This window comes from Oncorhynchus nerka, linkage group LG28 (genome assembly GCF_034236695.1).
Source record: "Oncorhynchus nerka isolate Pitt River linkage group LG28, Oner_Uvic_2.0, whole genome shotgun sequence".
Taxonomy (NCBI): Eukaryota; Metazoa; Chordata; class Actinopteri; order Salmoniformes; family Salmonidae; genus Oncorhynchus; species Oncorhynchus nerka.
In genome coordinates this window covers 43,309,838-43,327,649 of record NC_088423.1, presented here as the reverse complement: position 1 = coordinate 43,327,649, position 17,812 = coordinate 43,309,838, and the positions used below count along the sequence as shown (strand labels likewise).

Here is a 17,812-nt window from a genome sequence, read left to right as displayed (position 1 = left end):
CAGCATTTCAGAATGCCATTGCATTTCAAATAGTGAACAGTTTTTTTTTGTCGGAGTTCAGTTGTAAATGGATGTTCAACTCAGTAAGTGCTAAGTGATTGCTCACTCATTTTCAATGGCACACATCATGCCTATGGGACTTGAAAGGCCATAGCTGTGTTTGAGTACTCATTCTACCCACACTAACCATACTGTTTGTGACGGGAATTAAGTATATAGTATGCTTATTGGTCATAGTATGGATATAGTTAGTATGCCAAAAATTCCCAGATGTCATACTATATTTGTCAAAATATGAAGTAATACACACAGAGGACACTATTTCCGTACTTTAGGGTCCATAATGCAATTCTTCAGGAAATGGCGTGACTTTACATCGTTTTCAGATTTGAAGAAAATGGTGGAAAATATTTAGCCGAAGTCCAACGATAGCAGATATAAATTTATTTAACTAATTATGACAAATGTTTTCAAAATGTTGAGCATTGTAATAAAGTAATTACTTTTGCAGTAAGTTACCTTACACGTTATGTTGACTGACATTTGTTAGCTACACTGGCCTTACGAATCACATAGCATATAATTACAGCAGTATGTACCGGTATGTCAGCTAGCTACCTAACGTCAGTTGGCTACTTATACATCAAACTTGCCAGTATATTAACTATAAGCTATCTAACTACCCAATGTTTATTGACTTGATTATTCCCGTCATGCTTAGCTAAATGGTACAGTTGTTGTGCGTTCACAATGGACATTCGTGTGCTTTCGGAAATTTAATTGACGAGCGCACTCTGGCACTCCGGATTGAATTGAAGAACACATCCGAAGTCGTAAAATATCTAACTAGTCATGTGTTATGCTAACTAGCTAGCAAGAGGTTGCATAGCAACAGCATCAACTTCCGGTAGACCGGTGAAGAGCTAGTACGCTCAACTGAAAGGATATGGTTTTGTTTACAGTATACTAAAATTAACTAATAGTTTGTTGTATATACTCATTAAGTATGTAGTATACAATAAGTTAGTATGGGTATTCGAACACAGCTCATATCTGTTCTTGCTTTGGTTGTCTTAATAATCTTGAGGATGACATAGGGTAAGTGGGTGGGGGAGCAGGTGGTAGGGGTTTATAGTATATTTACTCTAACTGCAGGACCACAGTTCTGGTCAGCGATGAATGTGGTTGATAATGGGTGTCTGGGGGTGTGGACGTAACGGCATCCTTGTTTGTAGGGTTATGGGTTGACTTCCTTGAAGTGTTGAGGGACCGGTGATGAGTTGAAGGAAAACACCTAAATTAGTCTCTTTCCTCCCATTGGACCGTCCCTTCCGGATGTTCCATTTGATGTATCTGTTTTATACGCTTGAGCATTTACAAACCAAATGCTTGTTCAATTTGTGGGATCAATACAAGCTTGTTAGAAACTACAAGCTGTTGGGAGATGATGCTCTAGAAAAGAAACCAACACTTGTTCTCTAAACATTAGAGACGTGAACAACAAAACCAAAAGTTTGTACACCACATAGCTGCCCTTTCCTCTGTATTGTAGGGAGTTTTAACATATGTTTTCATGTTGTTTACATGGAGTTTAACCAGGACAACTGCCAAACTTAAAATGTTTTTCCTCTTGAAATGGCCCATCTTTTGGACAATGTGGCTGTCTAGAAAAATGTTCCCTTATTTTGTCAGGGAAATGAGCAGAGCTATATTGATTATTTTTTTCATACCATTGTTACATGATTCATTTATCAAATGGTCTTGCATTTTGTGAAGTTAACTCAAAATCAAATGTTATTTGTCACATGCGCTGAATACAACAAGTGTGGTAGACCTTACCGCGAAATGCTTACTTACAAGCCCTTAACCAACGATGCAGTTTAAAGAAAATAGAATTATCATCTACGGCAAGGGTTCTTTAAACTTTTTCAGCCTGGGAAATTAGAAATGGTGTTTTCCTGGGACCCAAGCTTAGGAACATATGCAACTATATGTACATATTGGTACATTTCATTGCCGTTATGCCTAAAACAAATGCAATATAGACTAAAACAAATAACAATAAAATGAAATAGCCATATAAATAGCTATTCATGTTTATTTTCACACATTAAAAACTCTTACATATCCGTCTAGGTTGGAACTGTTGCTGTTAAAATTCAATCTATAATTTTAATTCTGAACTGGAACAAACTGATTGATCACATCACACAGATGCATAACAGAACAGACACGAATGATAGTGCAACCCTAAGTAACTGTACAGATGAAAAATGACCAGGCCTGCGTTTCAGGCATCTTACTGTAGAAAGTATTGTCGAAAGAAAGTCTAGGTTGGAGCTGTTGCTGTTAAAATAGAAGTCATATATTTTATCCTGAAATGGAATAAACTGATTGATCCAGGCTATATCACATCCGGCCGTGATGATTGGGAGTCCCCTAAGGCGGCGCACAATTATCCCACGTTGTCCAGGTTTGGCCGGGATAGGCCGCCATTGTAAATAAGAATTTGTTCTTAACTGACTTGCCTAGTTTTTTTTTTTAAAGGTTCAATTTAAATAAATAAAAAATATTTCAAAAAATAATCACATGGATGTAGACCAGAAAACACACACACAGTCCTAATGAGAGGTCTGTGTGTGGCTGGTTTTCAACAAGCATGTCTGTTCTGGGATCAGTTTTTGACAGTGCAACACTGAGGTCATGCTCAGCATTGAGACTGTTTCTGTACTTATTTCTTAAGTAATCCAGAGTTGAGAACCCTGACTGACATGGGTATGTGGTGCCAAACTGGACCAGAACATCTACTGCTTTCTCAGTTAGGCAGGAGACCGCTTCCTGCTGTAGATGAGCAACCCAGAACTGTGTGTGTGTTTTTGCCTCAAAAAGTATATTGCTTCATTCAGTTTATTCCAGTTCAGAATAAACATGATGACTTGTATTTTAACAGCAATGATTCCAACCTAGATTTGTTTTCAACAATAATTTCTACAGTAAGATGTACAGTAGGCCTGATCATTTTTCATCTTCATCTGTACTGTTACTTAGGGTTGCACTATCAGTAGCTAGCTAGCGTAGCTAGCTAACGTTAGCTATTAGCTGTGTACAAAGCCGGAGGATTGTTTTAAAGAGAAACTCACATATACTACTATGAGAACAGTTGAAGGCGGAAGTTTGCATACACCTTAGCCAATTACATTTAAACTCAGTTTTTCACAATTCCTGACCATTATTCCTCGTAAAAATTCCCTGTCTTAGGTCAATTAGGATCACCACTTTATTTTAAGAATGTGAAATGTCAGAATAATAGTAGAGTGATTTATTAAAGCATGTATTTCTTTCATCGCATTCCCAGTGGGTCAGAAGTTTGCATACACTCAATTAGTATTTGGCAGCATTGCCTTTAAATTGTTTATCTTGGGTCAAACGTTTTGGGTAGCCTTTCACAAGCTTCCCACAATAAATTCCTCCTGACAGAGCTGGTGTAACTGAGTCAGGTTTGTAGGCCTCCATGCTCGCACACGCTTTTTCAGATCTGCCCACAAATTTTCTATGGGATTGAGGTCAGGGCTTTGTGATGGCCACTCCAATACCTTGACTTTGTTGTCCTTAAGCCATTTTGCCACAACTTTGGAAGTATGGAAGACCCATTTGCGACCAAGCTTTAACTTCCTGACTGATATCTTGATGTTGCTTTAATATAATATAATTTTCCTTCTCGTGGTGCCATCTATTTTGTGAAGTGCACCAGTCCCCCCTGCAGCAAAGCACCCCTGCAACATGATGCTGCCACCCCCGTGCTTCACGGTTGGGATGGTGTTCTTCGTCTTACAAGCCTCCGCCTTTTTCCTCCAAACATAACGATGGTCATTATGGCCAAACAGTTCTATTTTTGTTTCATCAGACCAGAGGACATTTCTCCAAAAAGTACGATCTTTGTCCCCATGTGCAGTTGCAAACCATAGTCTGGCTTTTTTATGGCGGTTTTGGAGCAGTGGCTTCTTCCTTGCTGAGCAGCCTTTCAGGTTATGTCAATATAGATACTTTTGTACCTGTTTCCTACAGCATCTTCACAAGGTCCTTTGCTGGTGTTCTGCGATTGATTTGCACTTTTCGCACCAAAGTACGTTCAACTCTAGGAGACAGAACACATCTCCTTCCTGAGAGGTATGACTGCTGCGTGGTCCCATGGTGTTTATACTTACGTACTATTGTTTGTACAGATGAACGTGGTACCTTCAGGCGTTTGGAAATTGCTCCCAAGGATGAACCAGACTTCTGGAGGTCTCCAATTTTTCTTTCTGAGGTCTTGGCTGATTTTCTTTTGATTTTTCCAAGTAAAGAGGCACGGAGTTTGAAGGTAGTCCTTGAAATACATCCACAGGTACACCTCCAATTGACTCAAATGATGTCAATTAGCCTATCAGAAGCTTCTAAAGCCATGACATAATTTTCTGGAATTTTCCAAGCTGTTTAAAGGCACAGTCAACTTCGTGTATGTAATCTTCTGAACTACTGGAATTGTGATACAGTGAGTTATAAGTGAAATAATCTGTCTGTAAACAATTGTTTGAAAAATGACTTGTCATGCACAAAGTAGATGTCCTAACCGACTTGCCAAAACTATAGTTTGTTAAGAAGTTTGTGGAGTGGTTGAAAAACGAGTTTTAATGACTCCAACCTAAGTGTATGTAAACTTCCGACTTCAACTGTAGTACTCCTTTATATCTGCTTACCTGTTATAAAATGACAACAATGCCTTGCTAGCTGACTTTTCCACCGCCGAAGCACTGTTTCCTGAAGCTTTCTGCCTTGTTCTGAAATAATTCCCTGGGTATACCGTCATGCTGTGGATATTTGGTCAGGACATGTCGTTATATGAATTTGTACGTTTTGAATGACTCATTACTAAGCACTTCCCCGCACAAAGCACATTGACGGAGGTCCTCGTTATTTCTCAAAGTTTGTATGGAAGAGAAACTCATCGGTTGATTGGCTTTTCATGATGATTGCGCTCCGTTAGAACTTGTTGCTAGCATGAGTCAATTTGATGGTGATGGCGAGTGGGACAAGGCATCTCCTTCTCCCACTCACGCAGCTGCCAAACTGAGCAGACACAACTGCTAAGCCGAGAGCGTACTGAACAGAGACCGCACTGAACAGAGACCGCAGTTGCACTTGGCCAAATCCATTCCAGTAATTCATGAAGTAATTATACATTCACTCTGACAAGTCGCGACCCATCATAAACAGGTCCACGACCCACACTTTAAGAAATGCTGCTCTACCGGGACGGTTGTTGCTAATGTGACTAGAATGGCGTTGTATACAACAGCCAACTGTCCAGGATGTCGACACATCTTATATGTGCAGAAATGTTAAATTCTTGTTAATCTAACCGCACTGTCCAATTTACAGTAGCTAGTACAGTGAACAATACCATGCTATTGTTTGAGGAGAGTGCCCAACAACAACCACTTTTATCACAGCATTTGGTTTGATACATTCACCTCTGAAGGTAAATAATGTACTTACATTCAGTAATCTTGCTCTGATTTGTCATCCTGAGTGTCCCAGAGATAAAATGTAGCATAGTTTTTTGTTGTTGATAAAATCCATTTTTATATTCAAATGTAGGAACTGGGTTCTAAAGTTTGAAACCATGCTCTTTCTGTTTCTTTACAGCTGTCTTGGTTAGTTTGGACCATGGTAGTTTGTTGGTGATATGGACACCAAGGATCTTGAAGCTCCCACTACAGTCCCGTCGACGTAAATGAGGACAGGTTTGGCCCTCCTTTTCCTGTAGTCCACGATCATCTCCTTTGTCTTGCTCACGTTGAGGAAGAGGTTGTGTTCCTGGCACCACACTGCCGGGTCTCTGACCTCTTCACTATAGGCTGTCTCATCATTGTCGGTGATCAAGCCTACCACCGTTGTTTCATCAGCAAACTTAATGTTGGAGTTGTGCTTGGCCATGCAGTCGTTGGTGAACAGGGAGTACAGGAGGGGACTGAGCACTCACAACTGAGGGGCCCGCGTGTTGAGGATCAGCGTGGCAGATGTGTTGTTACCTACCCTTACTACCTTGGGGCGGCCCGTCAGGAAGTCCAGGATCCAGTTGCAGAGGGAGGTATTTAGTCCCAGGGTCCTTTGCTTAGTGATGAGCTTTGTGGGCACTTTAGTGTTGAATGCTGAGCTGAGCTGAGCTGTCAACTAACAGCATTCTCACATAGGTATTCCTTTTGTCCAGGTGGGAAATGGCAGTGTGGACTGCAATTCTGATTGCATCTTCTGTGTATCTGTTGGGGCGGATTGGAGTGGGTCTAGAGTTTCCGGGATAATGGTGTTGATGTGAGCAATGACCAGCCTTTCAAAACACCTCATGGCTACTGACGTGGTTGCTACGGGGCGGTAGTCATTTAGGCAGGTTACCTTAGTGTTCTTGGACTATGGTGGTCTGTGTGAAATATATACGTATTACAGACACGGTCAGCAAGAGGTTGAACATGTCAGTGAAGATACTTGCCAGTTGGTCCACGCATGCTTGGAGTACATGACCTGGTAATCCGTCTGGCCCCGTGGCCTTGTGAATGTTGACCTGTTTAAAGGTCATGGTCACATATGCTACAGAGAGCCTGATCACACAGTTGTACGGAACAGTTGGTGCTCTCATGCATGCTTCAGTGTTGCTTGCCTCGAAGTTAGCATAAAAGGCATTTAGCTTACCTGGTAGGCTCGTGTCACTGGGCAGCTTGCACCTGGGGTTCCCTTTGTAGTCCGTAATAATTTGCAACCCATGCCACATCCGATGAGCATCAAAGCCGGTGTAGTATGATTCAATCTTAGTCCTGTATTGACGCTTTGCCTGTTTGATGGTTCGTCTGAGGGCATAGTGGGATTTCTTAGAAGCTTGCGGATTAGTGTCCCGCTCCTTGAAAGCAGCAGCTCTAGACTTTAGCTCAGTGCCGATGTCGCCTGTAATCCATGGCTTTTGGTTGGTGTATATATACACACGGTCACAGTGGGGACGACGTTGTCGATGCACTTATTGATGAAGCCGGTGACTGAGGTGCTATACTCCTCAATGCCATTGGATGAATCCTGGAAAATATTCCAGTCTGTGCTAGCAAAACAGTCCTGTAGTGTAGCATCCCCTTCATCCGTCCACTTCCGTATTGAGCGTGTCACTGGTACTTCCGGTTTTTGCTTGTGAGCAGGAATCAGGAAAATATAATTATGGTCAGAATTTTCAAATGGAGGGCGAGGGATAGCTTCTTTTTCTTTCTTTTTTTACCTGTCTCTGTGTGTGGAGCAAATGTGGTCTAGGTTTTTTTTTTCTCTCTCTCTCTCTGGTTGCACATATGACATGCTGGTAGAAATTAAGTAAAACTTCTGGGTGAGCATTTTTCTTGTTTGCTTATGGCCTTATACAGCTCGTTGAGTGCGGTCTTAATGCCAGCGTCGGTTTGTGGTGGTAGACAGAAAATGATAGATGAACTCTTTTGGTAGGTAGTGTGATCGACAGCTTAGAATGATATACTCTACCTTAGTCCAGCAATACCTCGAGACTACCTTAATATTAGACATCTCTCACGAGCAGTTATTGACTAATAGACACACCCTCATGCCTCGTCTTACCAGAAGTAGCTGTTCTGTCCTGCCGATGCACGGAAAACAGAGCCAACTGTATATTATCCGTGTTGTTTTCAGCCACGACTCGGTGAAACATAAGATTTTACAGTTTTTAATATCCCATTGGTAGGATAGTCTCAAACAGAGCTCATCCAGTTTATTCTCCAGTGGTTGCACGTTGGCCAATAGAACGGATGGTAGAGGCGCTGACGAATTCTCACAAGGCACCCTGATCTTCGCCCCCTATAGTTCCTTCTTTTCTTTATGGGGAATTGGGCCTTGTCTGGGAGCAACATTAAATCCTTCGTCAGACTCATTAAAGAAAATATTTGAGGTGTGTAATCGCTTTTCTGATATCCAGAAGCTCTTTTCGGTCATAAGAGACGGTAGCATCAACATTATATACAAAATATGTTACATACAATGCAAAAAAAAATAGCATTTGGTTACGAGCCCGTAAAACAGCAGCCATCCCCTCCTGTTCCGTTCTTCAAAAATTCAAATCAAAAGGTCACTCCATCCAGCCTTTAGTTCAGCTGAAACAATGGGCTGGCACCAGTCACCTCACCGTTGCTGGACTCCCCAGAGCCTCTGCTGGCTGTGTGAGCAGGCATCTTCCCAGCCTACATGTGGATCCAGGAATCTGCAGGCTGGTTAGATGGTTGTCACATGTCTGGTCTTCTTCATCGGCACTACTTATGTCACCTTCCTGATGGTTGTCTGGAACACTCATATAAGGGTACTGTTAACACCAAGCTCTACAACATCTGTGTTTGTGACCAGTAAACAAATCCTTTAACAGGATACAGTAACCAGTGTGCCAAGACTACCATGCTTTAGTTGAACCCAATTTGTGGTGATGAAATGGATCGTAATTACTTGTGTTCACAAAAATGTACATATGGCATTATATAAATTGTAATATTGCCGATAGCTCAGTTAGTGCACCTCTGTGTATTGAAGTATACGTTTCTTACCGGAGGATGAGTGTCACTAGTCTGGATGCATGCATGTCTGAATGTCAGATGCTTACCTCTGTCACAAACCACTGATGTCTTTGCGCTGGCTCACGTTCCGGGATTGAGGTGAAGAATGTTCTGCAATGTCAAGGGCCAGCTTAGGCTTCACTCAAGGGGGAAAAATCTCGGAAATCTATTTGGAAAGCTCACGTCTGTCAGAGGGGAAAAAAAGCAAGAACGGTCACAGAGGTTAATTTATTGCCCTGGAGTTTGTGTCTGTTCTGCCGTAAATCTCTCCAGTCCGCTCCAGGCTGATGTCTTAACCAGAGCTGGCTTTTCATGTATATTTAGACTTTTATTTAAATATAGTTTAAAGTGGTTTTCAAAGATTATTAGCAGATATAGTTGTTGGTGTATGAAGCAAGTATATTTGCGCATCTCATTTCTCAAACTCTGCTATCGTTTTTATCAAAAATGTGGATTAGGCTACTCAGTCTCTATATGCATTAGAAACCTTTAAGATGTAACTCAGTAGTTGAGTCTGTTTTTCCTCCAACACTGGTTGCACTGCCACCTTTGTCAAATCTAACAACTTTGATAGGCTCAGAGCACACCACATGACCCATCCAGGAGGTTAAATTTCCTCTGTGCATTGATTTAGCGTGTTGCCTTGATTTTGATCACAATGCCCAGCACGTCAAATCAGATTATTCCTCCCCCTCATCACCAGGGCATAACTTAAGCAGAACCGAGCGTATCCTCCTCGGTCTGAGCCAGGACGTTGTGAGGGGCGATTGGAGTGTGAAGGCTGCCTTGTCTCCAAATGAGAGACTCAGGTTGTCTGGCAGTCGGCTGCTGACATATCCTAAACTCCTAGACTGAGACAGATATGTCCTCCAGTCAGCACAGCACTAAGGCCATCTCCACCTCTGATTTGTCCTCCTTTAAACCTGCCCTAAAACCTGCCCTTACTTTTCTGTAAACTAGTTGAACATAAATCAAGAATGAAAAGCTTTCATTGCTGCTGTCACTTGTAGTTCGTTTCCCGGCACATTCGTGGGACCACAACGACGACTAATCAGAGAACTACAATTTTAGCCTGAAATTGTTGTCACCCGCTTGCGATTGTGGGGTCTGAGCTAAATGAGTCTTAGAAGGTCAAGCTTCACACACAAAAAAAAAAGATGGGAGGGCTATTTTTGTAGTCAGGATCACGACTGCATGGCTGATTGTATTAGATTGTCATGCCATCCTCAGTGGTTGAAGGGTGGAGCCATAGACTTCATTGACATGATCTGTTACTACACATCATGTATTTTTCTTCACAGACCCACATCTCTCAAACCTTTTTACCATTTACCTGCCCTCTTTAAAATTATCTGTTTTTATTTACTTACTGTATGGTCAGTTTTTCTTCCTTTTGACATATTTTTTTATACAGGACAACAACAAAGTCATTTCCCAATTTTCCCTTGAAGTGACTTATGATGTGTTGTCATTATTTTATTTGCCGTTTTTATATAAATGATTCTTACGGATGTAATGTCAGAAAGAGAGCAGAGCGAGACTTCTAAGCTTTGCGGAATGTGTGGGTTGTCGCTCTCGCTGCTGCCAGTGAAATTTGATGATAAAGACGCAATGGCTATGAGCTAATGTCTGATTTATTCATTCGGAGTAGCTCTGGCGTATGCTCGCTGATCTGCTCTGTGTTAGGATGTGCACACACTTTGCCCCTGCCCCATCGGCTCTGCTGAAGCTCAAATTAGCGCGAGAAAGTCTCCAATTGAAAAGTACAACTGTCCACCTATATATCTGACCATTTTAGTGTGCTCATTCCCTCTTTATATGGCGACTTGTTGTGAGCGTTCTGGCCCAAATTTGACCAAAAGTGCAGCGCATCACCCAGATGGGTGGATGCTGCTCATTTGTTGATGGAAGAGGATGAGTTCTCCTCCCTTACAATGTAAAGCGCTTTGAGGTCCAGTGGGAAAATGGCATCCATCATTGTTCTTTTCATTACAGATACGAAAGCGTCGTGGTTACAGTATATTTGAGACTGCTGAACCGTGTCAGGGATTGGATGGAGAAATGTTCCATGCTCATGTATAGCCAATCTCTTAAGTCTTTAGGGCCAATACAAGTAGAGGATTTTATGGGAACGTTTGGAATTCTCAGTCATTAGCCAATAACTGAACTTGCCTTTGATGTTTGTGAATTCTCACAGCAGTTCACTAAGTTTGGGGGTTTGGAGGTAAACTTGAATGTGCTGTAGTTGGAGTTGTCTGTAAATTTGGCAATGTATTTATCTGGATTACCATTTTTGTTTTGGCAATTTTTATCTTAATACCTTCTTAGAAACAAATGTTGTTTTTATAATATGATTTTATTGCTCTCTATTTGCTATTGGAGCCTATTGAAATTCCCATTTTTGACTTTAATGACCCCAAAAATTTGACTGATCAATATTAAAATGGACCTTCCCAAGTTATTTTCAACCATTTCTCAAACAGACTCCCTACTTCCCGTAGGCTGTCTGAACTACTGTCACGCCTATAAACCACGGTCTGTTTTCTTGACCTACCTTTCTGCTGCTAGGAGGCAAATCAGTACCATGCAGCCAGCTGCGGTGTTAGAACTGCTTTTGAAAAGGTTTGAATTAAGGTAATAAATGACTCAACGCGGGCCGCTGAGCAAGGCCACTCTGTTAAGCGCTTTGAGCTCCTCGACAGTCTCCCCAATGGGCTTGGGGCTCTGGCCTGCTGCTCCACCAGGATTCTCATCTCCGGATTTGCAGACAGGTGCTATAGTGTGACGCAGTTGGCTAAGCAAGCCCAGCCAATTAAACACTGCTGGATATTCATTTGAAATGGCACTGCCTCACCATCTAAATCAGTTTGCCATTGCACTTTAACTCAGGACAATGATCAATGTTGTTTCTACCTACTAGCGGAATGACTACATAATGATGCTGATTTACTGTTGCGCTAATGTCCCATTTGAGTTCCATCGTGACTCCTTTAGCATTTACAAACACATTCGGGATCATGTGAACCTCGTACACAACCTCATACTTCATGCTGCTTTTTTCCTGCATATTTGTTTATTGCTGAATGTCATCTTAATGTGTTGGATTTTAATTGGAGAAGCAACTCTTATTATATAAATGACATGTATGGCTAACAAACATACTATTCAAAATAGACTATTCTCTACCAATCATCCTGGTCAAAAAATGTTCTAAGCATTTCAGGCATCTAACCAGTTTTACGTAAAGTACTGTGCCGTTTCACAGGTGTTTCTGATACCGTTACCAAGATGTTGTGGTTTCATTTTTTACATTTTTCTAATATTGTGTGAGAAGGTCATTGAGGCTTAATAACACCAGTGAAGCAGTGTTTGGGAGGAATAATGGCTGACCTTTCTCTCCCCTCTCCATATTACTGTACTGCTGACTGATGAGTTTAGAAGCCTGCGAGTATGGAGATTGCACAAAGATGGTAAGGGGGGGGGGGGGGGCCTCTTCATAATGGCCACATTCCACCAAACTAGCAATAAGATCCCAATCTTAGTCGTGTCAATGCAAGTTCCCTCCATTCTGGAGATCTCAGAATCTTAGGTTTTGATATTAGCATGAAATCCTTATCTGAGATGAGTCAATGGAGACGAAGCTCACCTTGTTTGTCTGATCTTAGGTTGAACAAAAGGAAAGGGGGGGGGGGGGTCTCCTTTCCAAGGGGAACAGTTGGTTCAGCTAGATAACTTGGTCCCTTTTTATCTCAGATTTTATCAACCAACATATACATATATTGAAAGCTTTCAAAAGTACCGATCTTATCTCGCTCCTACCTTGGTTTTGGGGGAACTCTAAAGAAGAAAGCGTGTTTAAAGATGTAAGATTTAGGATGTGGTTATGATCCCATTCCACAATAGTGATTCTGCAATGGGGTAGAGCTTCCGTTTGAGTTTGCCGGATGTTTCTTTTTGTCAACTGTTCTTTAGTGCCACACACACAGAGAGAGACAGAGACAGCTCCTTACGTCAGTTTCAAAAGTGTTTTCCTGATGTCAGCAAATCCGCGGGAGTTATCATCTAGGGCTGGAAATAGGATTTCCTCTGCGTCATTGATAAGTTAGTTAAATAAAAAAACTCCAGATTTTTTTTTATTTTTTTATCTATCTACACAGATGTGTCAGCCTGACTTATTACATCACCTAACTCAAAAAAGACCGTCTGCAGTGAAATCCTGACTGGGCCTTGGGCAAGATAGGGTCTGTTTTGCTCAATACCGTTCCCTAGTCCGCCCTCCGCTTCCCACTGAGGGCTTCTGGGAAGGTTTTGGTAAGAGAAGCTAAGTAGTCGAACTGGAAGGGTTGCCATAGTGACATTTGGTATGAGTGGAGGGGGGGGGGAACAATGTGGGAGGAGGGTGATTCCATCTTAAATTGTTATTTTCTCTCTGGCCCCATAAGAGGAAGTCACTTTGATAGTCATCTCGTAACTTGGCACGGAGGTTGGGAAACACAAAGAGAGAGGGGAGGCATCCCATGGGGGCTGTGTCCTAACTTCATCCTCCTCCAAGGCAATCTCTGTCCCCCTGTCAGTACACCACCATACTGATGGGGGTGATAATTATATTTCATAGCTTCTGTTTCCCATACATCATACCACTGTGCTGTTCACCCCATCTGCTTTGGTTACGTGAGATTTTTTTTCTTCCAAATATAGTAACAGTTGGGAGTATTAATGGTATTATTTTACATGATTTTTCACAATGCAAATTGTTTAGAATAATAATAGGCCTTTAATTTCTTACATTCACTGCTGAAATTGAATACATTTGACCGCCAAGATATATTGTGTGTTATAAAATCACGAATGGTGGTCCTCGAGAGCTTTTGACGGTGATTTGGTGGTCCCCGGAATGGAAAAGGGTTGGGAACCGCTGGTCATGTTGCCTTCAGTTTCTATCCCAGGCCTCTGCATTAGTTTGCTACTAATTTGGCTGATTTCTATCAGGTCTCATGTTTAGACATGGCCCACAGGCCAGACAGGATAGCCAGGGGAGAACACGTGTTGACTCTGCTCAGAGGAAGTGAGCTAGTGAAAGAGACAAAATATCCATTGCCTTTGCGGCTAAATATGTAACCCAAAGCTCGTCACACAATGTTTCCGTGTGAAACTTAACTGATCTCCTCCTTTCCTGAAAGGTTATTGCAAGTTGCAGAGTCGAGCACAGAATTGTTTATGTTCTCTAAACAGTTACCCTTGAAATTGTGAGGCAAAGACAAAGGAATGTACTGGAAACCCTAAGCCTTACCATCTTTCCTTTCATACCATCTTTTCTCTTCTCTTTTCAACTCTGACTTGTGCTCCTCTTTGTGCCCTCAAACTATTTGTCTTCACTCTCACAAAGATGAATGTTGGGGGAGGGAGAACGGAGCTGTAATACAGACAACTCCCCAGTAGGCAAGGAATTCCTTGATATATTTTTTTTATTGATTTGGTTTGTTTTTGTCAATTTGTTCCCCATATGATGACTTGTTACCAGTGATAGTATTCAATATTTCACATACACAACCTCCTTATAAACCAGACTACATTATATTGCTCCGAGGTGTTGTTCTCAGCTATTTATTTGTCCGTTTGTTAGATGTCTTTTCTTGAATAAACACTAAGGTAAGGCAGCCTTGTCGTATAGATGCAGAAACATGTTTGCTAAACTCAAATCAAACTCTATTTGTCACATGCGCCGAATACAACAAGAGTAGACTTTACCGTGAAATGCTAACTTACGAGCACTTAACTTCTCTTGAACTGCACTGTTGGTTAAGAAAAATATTTACCAAGCAGACTAAAATAGAAAGTAACATAATAAGAATAACAATAACGAGGCTATATACAGGGGGCACCAGTACCGAGTCAGTGTGCGGGGGTACAGGTTAGTTGAGGTAATTTCTACATGTTGGTGGGGGTGAAGTGACTATGCATAGATGATAAACAGCGAGTAGCAGCAGTGTATAAAAGGGAGGGGGTCAATGTAAATTGTCCGGTGGCGATTTTATTTGAGGGCCCTGTGCAAACACTGCTCTCTGAGGTTCCCGTGGCCTTCAGTGTACAGTATGGGACACACCCAGACTATCTGCTAGCTCCCTACCCATCTCTCCTCCTGCGTTGAGGGGGACATCGGCTGGGCGAACAGCACCGGAACCTGATCTCTACATTTACACACCGCCTCTCACTGAGTCAGCCGCTGGCCTTGCTGATGGTAGGCTTTGTTACTTTGGTCCCAGCTCTCTGCAGGTCATTCACTAGGTCCCCCTGTGTGGTTCTGGGATTTTTGCTCACTGTTCTTGTGATCATTTTGACCCCACGGGGGGAGATCTTGCGTGGAGCCCCAGATCGAGGGAGATTATCAGTGGTCTTGTATGTCTTCCATTTCCTAATAATTGCTCCCACAGTTGATTTCTTCAAACCAAGCTGCTTACCTATTGCAGATTCAGTCTTCCCAGCCTGGTGCAGGTCTACAATTTTGTTTCTGGTGTCCTTTGACAGCTCTTTGGTCTTGGCCATAGTGGAGTTTGGAGTGTGACTGTTTGAGGTTGTGGACAGGTGTTTTTTATACTGATAACAAGTTCAAACAGGTGCCATTAATACAGGTAACGAGTGGAGGACAGAGGAGCCTGTTAAAGAAGAAGTTACAGGTCTGTGAGAGCCAGAAATCTTGCTTGTTTGTAGGTGACCAAATACTTATTTTCCACCATAATTTGCAAATACATTCATTAAAAAATCCTACAATGTGATTTTCTTGATTTTTTTTTTTCTTCCATTTTGTCTGTCATAGTTGAAGTTTACCTATGATGAAAATTACAGGCCTCTCTCATCTTTTTAAGTGGGAGAACTTGCACAATTGGTGGCTGACTAAATACTTTTTTGCCCCACTGTATATGTGTCAATCAGTACAGTAGGCTTGACCTTGGTCCTGAAAGACAAATTTTACTACCGCTCTGGCAGGGAGGGTTCGCCTCTGACTCCACAGTGAGTAATGTGTTTCCTGCGGCATACAGGAAGTAGGACTCACCTCTTCTGTCCTTGCTCATACAAAACAGACCCCCCCCCCCACACACACACACACACACACACACACACACACACACACACACACACTCCCATGTGAAACTCCAGGACTGTCTACACTCCGCCATCATCTTCGACCTGGTTGGAGGAAGAGGGCCTATTTAAGTTATATAAGCTCTACTATACCGGCTTTCCAGTAGCTTGATTCTCATGGAAACTCCCGAATCTGTCATAAGAGCGTCCTAATTTTCTGGTTCTTGTGCTTTCATCGGCTCTATACAGTAGATTTGAGTTTCCATGTTGAAGATGTCAAACTCATAGCTACGTATTTCTGTACCCTCTACTGTATTATCCCATCACTATCTGAGACATTTGACTATCCCTTTTATCTGAGATTGATGTCCCTATTGGTCCATGATGAAATGAAAGTGAGTGTCTTGAATCTCCATGTCCTTACCGGTCTCTCTACCCTCTCCCTGCAGTGCTTACTATCTCAGCCCAGGTTCTGGGCTGTGGTGACGGCGCTGTGTCTAAGGACCAACCTCAAGAGGGGCAGCTCTCGACGGGTGGAGGGAGCCATGATGCAGACACAGGTAAAAGATGAAAGGTCACATAAGAGTTTTGATTCTACGAGATACTCTGACACACTGATGGTGAACGACACTATTGGTAGCCCACAATATCAAGTCTGATACTGTACATGAATGCACAGAATCACCCTATATTATTTATAAGGCCATTAATGCTGATCTGTCAAGTGAAGGCACTTGGCATCATACCATTTCCAGGGTTTACATGCACAATTATATAAATTCCAAACCTGGATTTACATTTTCTGTAGGTTACATATGTCACATCATTAGCACAACAGTCTGCAAGAACATGTGCTGCATGCCGTCTGAAATCCACACAGCCAAATCAGTATTCCCACTGAGCTGTGTTTGCGAAAGCACAGGGGCCTTTGAAATAACCCAGCAGAGGACAGACACGCTCCCCCTGTGCTGGGGTTCCTGTACCCGTTTAGAATATTTGTCATGGGTGTCTGTCTGTGAAACCAGCCCACCCTCCTCTCTTCTCCTTTACCAATGTTTCCACACCCCTTTTTTTTTCAGACAATCTCTCTGACATGCTTATACTTGGTCATGCACAGATGTATGATCTGGGAATAATTTATGCTCTTCTCAGGGCTGCTTTAAACTGATGGGGATGACATCATGTTGTGTGTGCCTGTTGCTCTATCCAGCCCCAGCTTCAGTGCTCCAGGTGTGCAGTGAGCTGTCAGTCGCAGCCAGACGAGGTCAGAGTCATAAAGCAGGAGGTTGGGGCCTGGTATAAGACGGTCCGACGTCTGGTATAGAACAGGAGACTCTTAAAGCAGCCAGACACTAGTGCTGCCCCATGGTTTTGTGACATAAAGGAAAGTGAAAGTCTGGTTTCCATCTCCCTAGCCTCCCCTCCTAAAATGTTTGCACACGGAGCTCTGCACTCTTATCCCGAAACCTGATTTGACAGACAGGACCTGTAGGAGGGCAAAACAGCTGAGGGAGCCCTCTAGGGAGAGCCGTGTGACAGGCGGGGGGGTCACCTGTCCATCACTGTGCAAGGAAGACGTCAATCACTCAATGATCCCACCACTGACACCAACCCCATCTGCACCCGGCCCTAATCCCCCTGTGAGACAGACATGCTCAATCACCGTTTCTCCCAGAACGCCAGAACCCAAAGAGAGACACATCAGAGCGAGGGTTGACAGGCGGCTCACACGCACCAATGACTGAGAGTTGGAGGGAATGGAGAAAATAAAATAGTTTGCCCTCCTTTGTTTCAAATTTCTTCTCCCTCAGGGTGATGTTTTGACTTAAAATCTCCTTGGCTGCTGAAGGGGGGAAAATGTGGAGGAAATATGTTATGTGTTGAGTTGTTTCATGTCGGAGCAGGAATTATTAACCCCGTCCTGCTCCAATAAGCCACTGGGGGACTTCTGTGAGGAAGCTGTTAGCTGGGCCCATGGAGATCCGACTGGGTTTTGTTTATCACGATCAAGCTCCTCATTGGGTGGAGTACATAGCCGTGGCACTAATGGCTGCCCCCTCAAGGGAATGAGTGATTATAATAAACTGCACTTCCCTGTCTTTGTTGTCTGTCAT

At 42.6% G+C, this 17,812-nt stretch overlaps 1 pseudogene; it reads left to right on the top strand.

Moving 5' to 3' along the window:
• Positions 1–17,812, top strand: part of LOC115113250 (tetratricopeptide repeat protein 27-like) — a 151,478-nt pseudogene that overhangs the window by 81,704 nt on the left and 51,962 nt on the right.